Source organism: Pinus tabuliformis, chromosome 2_1, assembly GCF_031772625.1.
Source record: "Pinus tabuliformis cultivar Carrire ecotype Pingquan chromosome 2_1, CPIR1, whole genome shotgun sequence".
Taxonomy (NCBI): domain Eukaryota; kingdom Viridiplantae; phylum Streptophyta; class Pinopsida; order Pinales; family Pinaceae; genus Pinus; species Pinus tabuliformis.
In genome coordinates this window covers 943,790,348-943,799,584 of record NC_142299.1, presented here as the reverse complement: position 1 = coordinate 943,799,584, position 9,237 = coordinate 943,790,348, and positions in this window count along the sequence as shown.

The following is a 9,237-nucleotide window of genomic DNA, read 5'->3' as shown; positions in this document are numbered from 1 at the left end:
TTTGAAACTTCTCATATATATCTAACTTAAATATCCAAATTTGATAATCTTATTTTCTTTTTAGTTTTTTTAATCTTTTAATTTAGTTTTATTAACGTATTTTTAATATTGTTTTAGTTAATGGTTTATTTGATTTTATAATTGTTTTAAACATAGATTTAGTGTAATTTATTATAACTTTAAATTAGTTTTAGTTTTAATATGATTATTTAGTTCCAAAATTAAATTAATTAATATTCAATTTTATTTTTTCTTTAATAGGAAGGATAAACATAGGGTGTAAATTGAGTAATTTCTATATACATGCATTTTCATTTAAATTGTTGGGAGATGAGGATATTTTTAACAAAAAATTATGCATATTTAATTTAATCAAATATTCAATATATTTCTATTTTCATTTAATTTAATTTAATGCAAGTAAATTTATGGATTTGGATATAGTTTTGTTTAGTGTAGTTAAATTTCGAATGAATGACAATTTCAAATTGGTTTTTGTTTTTTATTAAAGGAATTATAATTGGTTAAAATCAAACGTGTGTTTTTGTCAAGTACAATTTTTTTGTGTATAAAATTGTTACGTAATTTAGGGATATGTTGTTAAATTGTTAAATAAAAAAAATAATTAATTTGAATTTAAGTAATTATATTGATATTGACTACAAGGTATAGAAATATCACTGAATGGGTGCACTTTATTAAGGCACACCTTGTGATCAACTATTGGAAATGGTGTTGATGTCTTACCTACCCAACTCTGAACTAGAGGTTAACTTGCCTAGTTGTTTATTCCTCTAATCTATTTCACGCAGACAATAAAATTTACTATATGAATATGATCTTATACTCATAGATATATTAATATTATCATATAATCATTATAAATTTATATTTATTTAATATTAATAAATATTTGAAAATTTAATTTACTAATAAAATAAATTTGATCTTCGAATTAAACTCTTAAAAATAAAATATAATTTTTTAAAATTCCAATTTAAAATGTTTAAGTTTTCCAATATTTAAGTTTTCAACTTTTATTAATTTTAACTAATTTTTCAAATGTTAACAAAATAAAATATCTTTTTTAAAACCTTATCTAATGTGCCTGATAAATTATTACAATGAAATGAACTATCTTAGTATCACAAAGGGGGCAAATTCTTTCGTCCCAAGTGTTTTGACAATAGACCAACACTCATTTTCACTCTGAAGTTCATGAGAATTAGTTATCTTCGCAATGTTCATTTTCTTCTTAATCATTGGTTAAGACAGAAAGATAATTCTAGTTAGTAAGAGTGGGGTTAATCACCTGCTTATAATACCTTAGCTTCCTTTTTCCCTCTAACATCTTATCATCCCATAACTTATCATTAAATTTGGAAGCAGTAGTGTTTTTTATATTATACTTACCATAGGTTCAGATAATGACCTTTTAATATTATCCTTACCATGGTAAGTTGAGATAGGCCTCTCTTGCCATATGTTTTTAGTAATGTCCTTAGCAGTGAAAGAGACTTAATGCTCAAAGTACCACTAAAAGTGACTTAGTGCTCAAAGAGTAGAGAAGGATATGTGATTCAACTAATTTTATATACGATGTTCAAATAAATTTTTTGTATATACACAACTTCCATATATGCGCAATTTCCATATATGTACAACTTTTGTATACACAACTTTCATATATGTATAATTTCTATGTATACAACTCTCATATATACGCAATTTCCATGTATAGACAACTTTTGTATGTGTAACTGCCATATATGTGCATATATGGCACATATATGTAAGTTGCACATATACAAAAGATATGCATATATGTAGAAGTTGTGCATATATGGAATATTATGATAGAGAGCATGTACATATATAAAAGTTGTGCTACTTTCTTATACACACATCTTCTATTACACACATATCTTCCATATATGTGAAACTTTCGTATATGCACATATCGTTTGTATATACAAAACTTTCGTATATACACATATCTATCCACAACTTCAACCTCCTTATATACACTTTTTTTGTATATGTGTATGTCTTCCATAGGTCTGCAACTTACGTATATACACATATACGAATGTTGTACATATCCGGAAGATATGTAATACATAATATGAACATATGTAGAAGTTGTGCAACTTTCGTATATGCACATCTTTCGTATGGGAACATATCATTTATATAAGCGCATTTTTTGTATATGGGCATATCTTTCGTATATGTACATATATGGAAGTTGCATATACAAAAGATATTAATATATAAGGAAGTTACATATATACGGAATATGCACATATACGAAAGTTATATATACTAAAGTTTCACATGCATATATACGAATGCACACATATAGAAACATGCATATAGAGAAGATATGAACATATATGGAAGTTAAATATATATGGAAGATATGCACATATATGGAAGTTACGCATATACGGTAGATGCACATATACAAACAATGCACATATACGAAAGTTATATATACTGAAGTTGCACATACATAGAGGTTATTCATATTTATGGAAGTTTCACATATACATAAGATATGTACATATATGGAAGTTTTGAATATATGGATATTGTGCAAAAATCCAACCTCTACATAGGGGCAACTTCTGTATATAGAAATCTTTTGTATATGCACATATCTTCCATATATGCACAAATGGATATGCGCATATATAGAAGTTTGTGGATTTCTTCTGTATATATGCATATTTGGAAGTTGCGCATATACAATAGATGTGCATATACAAAATAGATGTGCATATACAGAAATTGTGCATATTATCTTGAGATTGTCATATATGCATGTTACCGAAGTGGCACACAACCTTTGTATATGCACAACTTATGTGTATATTCATATACGAAAGTTGCACATATATGGAAGATATATGTGCACATATATAGAAGATATGTGCATATACAAAATATATTCACGTATATTAAAGTTGTCAATATACTAAAGATATGCACATATTCCATATTATGTATATCCGTGCTTCCATATATGCATGGATAATGGAAGATATGTAAATATACGGAAGTTGCGCATGTATGGTAAATGAACTTGTATGGAAGTTGCACATAAATGGAGATTATGCGTATATATGGAAATTATACATATACAGAAGATATGTGCAAGAGAAGTTTCACATATACAGAAGATATGCCCATATACGAAAATTGTACAAAACTTCAACCTCTATATAGGCATAAATTTTGTAAATACACCTATTTTTTATATGCACATATCTTCCATACATGCACAAATGGATATGCACATATACAAAAATTGCATATATACAGAAATTGCACATATATGAAAATTATGCATATATGGAGTTTATATATATATGTAGTGGCTAAAGTTGTCCATCTCACGTGCTCCACCTAATCTCCTCCTGCATAAGATCCAACCACAGTCATTCCCAATCCGATAGTTTCTCCCTTCCATTCACAGAGTCCTGGTAGCTATTCCAACTCTTTGAAAGGACAAGGAGAGCGAGACTCACCATATCGTCATCGGTAGTAGCTATTCCCACATTGCCAAGCTCATCTCTGCAGATGGTGAGCTTGTTCGGATATGTGGAAATAGTATTGGCCTTCTCCATCTTGATTCTTCAAAACTTATCCTTGAGTGCCAATTTCCTCTCGTCACTACTGTTCTGGTAGAGGTCCTTCAATGTCTTCCACATTGAAAATGGAGTATCCTTCCCATGGAGATTCGAGACAATATGGTCTCGAACTCCCTCAAGGATGATCCATCTCGCCTTCACCACACACTTCTTCCACTCAGCCAACTCTTGTGCATTAGTTGAAGCTGGCTTTGGGAATTCTTGATCAATGAATTCCTTCAAGCCATTGTCTTCTAATACAACCTCCATTGTATCTTTCAATGCTATGTAATTCAAGCTGCCTTCCAAGGTATACTATAGTCTCAAGCCATAGAATGCCATTGGTCAACCTTGAAGAATGATATGAATTCGATTTGCACGTGCAACCCCGAACTTCAAACTTCGAATTCTGTTTTGAGTATACTATTCACAGCTCTGATACCATGTAGAAAATTTCTACAAACTTGGCTCTGATACCATGTAGAAAATCTAGTGCAGGTTAACCTGATAATGCAATGTAAATCAAAGCAGAATACTATAACCTACTTCTACTATCAAGTTGTGGAAGCTTAAAGATTGAGATGAACAATATAACTAGAAGAAGAATCAATCACATGATACAGATGAAAATACTTTTGCGGAAAGCCTCAACTAAAAACACCACTATCTGTATTATCATACAAGGTGGAAATACATAGGAATTATACAAAGCCTTAGCTCTCATAGCTAGCCAGCTCTCAATATAGTCCTCACAGATGCTCACATGCAATCTTGGCTTCTCTCCAACCTTCCTCTCTTCCCTCCAAGCTCCTATTTCCTTGCGTTGTTCCTTGTGGATGATCTTCACCTCACCAAGTGGAAAATGTCTTCTACCCAGTCGATGATCCTGATTTCACACACTCTCAGAATTGTACAATCCTCAAGGAATGATTCCTTGACTACATGCATGCTTTTTCTTTATAAGAAAACACATGCAACTGATAGTACAATGTCCTTGAAATTTAACTTAACTGGGTCTTTCTCAGAATAGACAAGCATGAGTTTCTGATGAGGGAATCTTCAGTTAACAAGAGTAGCACTAGTTGAGTGCATGCATCCATCAACTGACTGTTAACTCTCTATTAATTACTCAAACAATTTGGAACTAATTTAACTCAACTTAACTCAGTAAATTGAGTTAATTAATTCCATCTCAAATATAACTCAATCTTATCTCCTTAATTTAAGGGATAATTCTGGTAGAAAGACTTCAAACTTGAATTTCTCCAATTGGTTAAGTCAAAATAACTTAATTAATTATTTCAAGGTAGCTGTTAATACTAAATTCATTTTTAATTCACAATTTAATTCAAGGAAAAATTAAATTGGAATATTCTTGTTGCCATATTTCAACATGTGTTTAAGTCTACCTTGGTGAAAGGTGATTGAACCATGCTCTGAATCAATATAATTCAAATTATATTAAATATGGAGTGCAACATGAAATATTATCAAATCCTCAAAGCACTCCTCTAAGAGGTCCTAGGCACTAACCCTTTCCTCGACCCCGGGGTTGTCTCTAGGAGCTACAATAGTGTCCACTTGAAGTTGTGATTAGTCAAATAGATGTGATATGGAAGGCATTTTCTTAAGTATATATCCACATATATTCAGAAAAAGTGAAGATACCTTTGTCCATTCTCTCTCAATCCATGTTTAGAAATCTCCCCAATGAATTCCAAATGCCTTCTAGAACTTGTTGGTGTGAGAAGAGAGAGAGAGAGATTGTGTAATCTTACCCAAACTCGCTTCCTCATAACAACCATTGTTGTGGCCTCAAAACAAAGAAACCATGAAGTTATAAAAAGACATGCCCTTCCCCAAAACCATGATTCATCATTTTTGACAAATTCCAGATCTTTTTTATTATTGAGTTTAACAACAAAGAATTCCTTCGCGCATAGGTAAATATCACAATTTTTAGTCCAGTTGAGGTATATCTATTGATGGAAATCTTCAGACTTGTGCTAGAAATCATTAAATCGAATGAGAAAAGGCCACTCACCTCTTGTAATTTTACTATCATATTTGGTGCTTTCTGCATCTTCTCAACTAGGTAAGGACATGGAATTGTGAGATTTGGAGTTTGTCTTTCTGGTGTGGCCATTTTCTGTGACACTATGTCCTTAAATGAGCTTAGGCGCTTTGCAACAGAAGATGATCCGGGTGGAAATCTCATTGCTGAGGCTTCGTCCCTTAGCCTCAAATTTATAAGTATGGTAGAATTACTTTCAATGCCATACTTGTTCAAATGGGTGACATCTTGTAAAACTTTTCCTTCATGGAGTAGATTTTGTATATTGTTCAATGTACCCAATTTTTTTTTACACCTAGAAGAATTAAGAATTGATTCTCCACTTAAAGTCTTCAAAAACATTTGAAATTCTTCCTCACTATCTAGATTTGAGAATTCATGTCTCTGGACATAAAAAAACACTCTAAGGTATGTCTGGGGCTGTTGAAAACATAATTCCAACTGCCGTCGAGTCAAACAACATTTAATTCAGGAAAACCGCCCTGTTTCATATCGCATCGCCTTTCGCACAAAGCAGTTTTTGTCAGAGGGCCTCCGAACACCCCGACCAAGTGACACGCGTCCTGTGTACGATCCTAAAACCACCAATCCCCCGACCATTAAACATCGTTTGAGTTGTGTGGCTTAAGCTTGCGAAATTCGTCCGATTAAGTCAATGGACCAGGATCTCTTTCAAGCTGCCTGAACCTTTTTGGTTTTAACTTTAATGCATTAAATGAATGTGTCATAGTTTTAGGTAAAAACTTTATGTTTTCACACGACATGTATTAACACATAAAAATATATGCAATATAGTTTTGTTTTAGGTGTTGACTTTGTATTGTATTGCGTTGTAACACGGGATGAACGGAGAAAGTGTTTGCAGCAGCGAAGAATGAAAAACCAGGGGAGCATAGCAGTGTGGAAAAGGAGAAAGACTTGCGGCAGCAAATAATTTTTTTTGGGATTCCCTTTTACAGGTGCTTGCAGTGTGTTGAAACGAATGGGAATGCAAATGTAATTTTTTTTATTGAATATGTAATGTGAAAACCCAGGAATGTAATGAAAAATTTCACTCAGAAGTGAATGTGAAAGTTTTTTATTTTACAGTAGTAAACCTATGTAAGGAATTTTTATTTTTACAACAGTGAATGTAAATTTTTTTCACATAGCAGTGAATGAAGATTTTACACAGCAGTGTAAAACTATTTGTAAAAGAGGGAGAGTAATTTGTTTTTGGTGAAAGTTCTTGGTGAATCCCTTTGAGAAAGTGGAAGAAATATGTATGGGGCATTTTATTAATGAATATAAAAGATTTATGGGTGTGAAAAAAATCTGTTCTCAGAAAACATGTTAGCTTCCCTGTGCAAAAGATCCTAAGGAGAAAAACAGAGCATTGACTCTGTATTCAGTTAATTTGTGTTTGAAATTACCAGAAATTTCCAACAGGGGCGAGGTTTTTTCAAACTTCATCCAGCCAATCCCTCATCTATCCACTGACAAGATCAAAATGATCTCCAAGCTTTGGTTTGCATTAAGAGAACACAACGTCGCTCGAAAAAGTTGGGACCGGGATCATCGATAAAAACCAGAGAAAGATGATAGATCCCGCATAAAGCCACCATATTTGCAAACTTCTGCTGCTAAAAAAAGCCATGGCATACCTATCCATCGAAGACCTTCGGTACAAGTGGGAAACTGTTAAGAGATTGAGGCACATGCAAAAGCCCCCAAGGTTTGCCGAATCCCTCCAAAAACCTCGCAATGAGAACTTGCAGCGGCAATCCATAGCTCAACAATATATTCGACAACCTCAACAAGTGCAAAAACCCTAACCATTGCATCTTGTCCTATCTTAATCTTTTAAAGTGTAGTTTTTTTATTTATCAAACCCTATAATAAAATTACCCTTACAATAACATTTCCATTATATGCCATCATAAAAATAAAAAAATAAAAGACAAAAACGCATCGTAAATTGATCTCTTTACGCGAAATCGTAAAGGTGAATTTAGCCCTATCCAGACAATAAAGTGTGTAGACCCTTCTCTTTCTTTCATTTATATATATATATATATATATATATATATATATATATATATATATATATATATATATCCGCAGGCTAAGTCTCTAAATTGATGACATTAATTTTTAAACATAATGTTAAATAGCACAACTTAGTGATTTTATGGAAAATTGTAACGATTTAATCTAACATGACATCGTTATAAAAAAATCCCCACCATACATTTACTGCTCTTGTTTACCAGACTTATAACGAGAATGGTTAGGATGCTCTTGTTTACCAGACAGTCCAAGTCACAAGTACCTAGAGATGGTTAATATGCGCCATGTTGGCTCCTCGATAATGGCGGTGTAGAAGGTCAACGCTCCCCGTGTTTCGTGGCATGTGCTTAAATCTAGTGATGTGTCTGTTTACTAACACCTACATGTTTTGGTGTAACGGCAATCGTGTCTCCAACACACCAAACAATCCACGAGGCAACATTTTCCTATCAATTTTAACACCATTGGCTAAGTCTAGATTTCAATTGACAAGTACTTATAACGAGAATGGTTAGGATGCTCGTGTTTACCATACAGTCCATGACACAAGTACTCAGTCACCGAGTGACTGTACTCCGCCTATGAAACGTCATCCATGATGTGGCGAATTTAGTATATTGTCATATAGATGACATTGGCATTCTTACCTCTCCAACTGGATTATATCATTCTTATGAGTAGAAGCTCTCTTTTCCTGGATTATATCATTCTTATGAGTAGAAGCTCTCTTTTCCTTTTAACATGACAGTCTAATGTAAGAAAAATTTCCCAATGAGTCATAAACTCCTTGCTATAGTTGATCGGTGTTATTTACTCCATATTGGAGGCCACAATGGAATGTTGTCATATGTCACCAATGAGTGAAGGGGAGGGACACCGTCCAATTTTTAAACTCCTTGGTAGAGTTGATTGCTGTTATTTACTCCATATTGGAATCCACAATGGAATGTTGTCATATGTCACCAACGAGTGATGGGGAGGTACAACATCCACTTTTTAGTGGGGTGATGGGATATGCATCATCACTGCTTTCAGGGGAATAATCCATGTAAATAGTTCACATTATTAATCTACTCTATTATGGTTGATGTGGAGTCAGTCTAAAAAAGGCAATGGTTTTATGAATATAGGTAAAAGAAAGCTGATGAAAGTAATGTATTTCATGAATTTAGAAAAAGTGAGCATGTGGACAATCATTAAAACATTAATATAATTCGTTGGATGTGGAAGAAAAAGGAACAAAGGGGTGGAGAGAGTGGATGTCGTAATCCCAGGGGGAACTACACGGTTCATGGAACATTGTGAATTCATACGGATGTGGCACCAATGTGTTTTCATTCCACATGTTTTCGTAAGATGGAATTTACGCAAACTTGCACTCTTTCTTCACTTCTTTTAGTTAAGTGTGTAAAATAGTTATAATGCTTAACCAAAATCGCATATGGACAACGATAATAATCTCCAATTATTGAATATAAT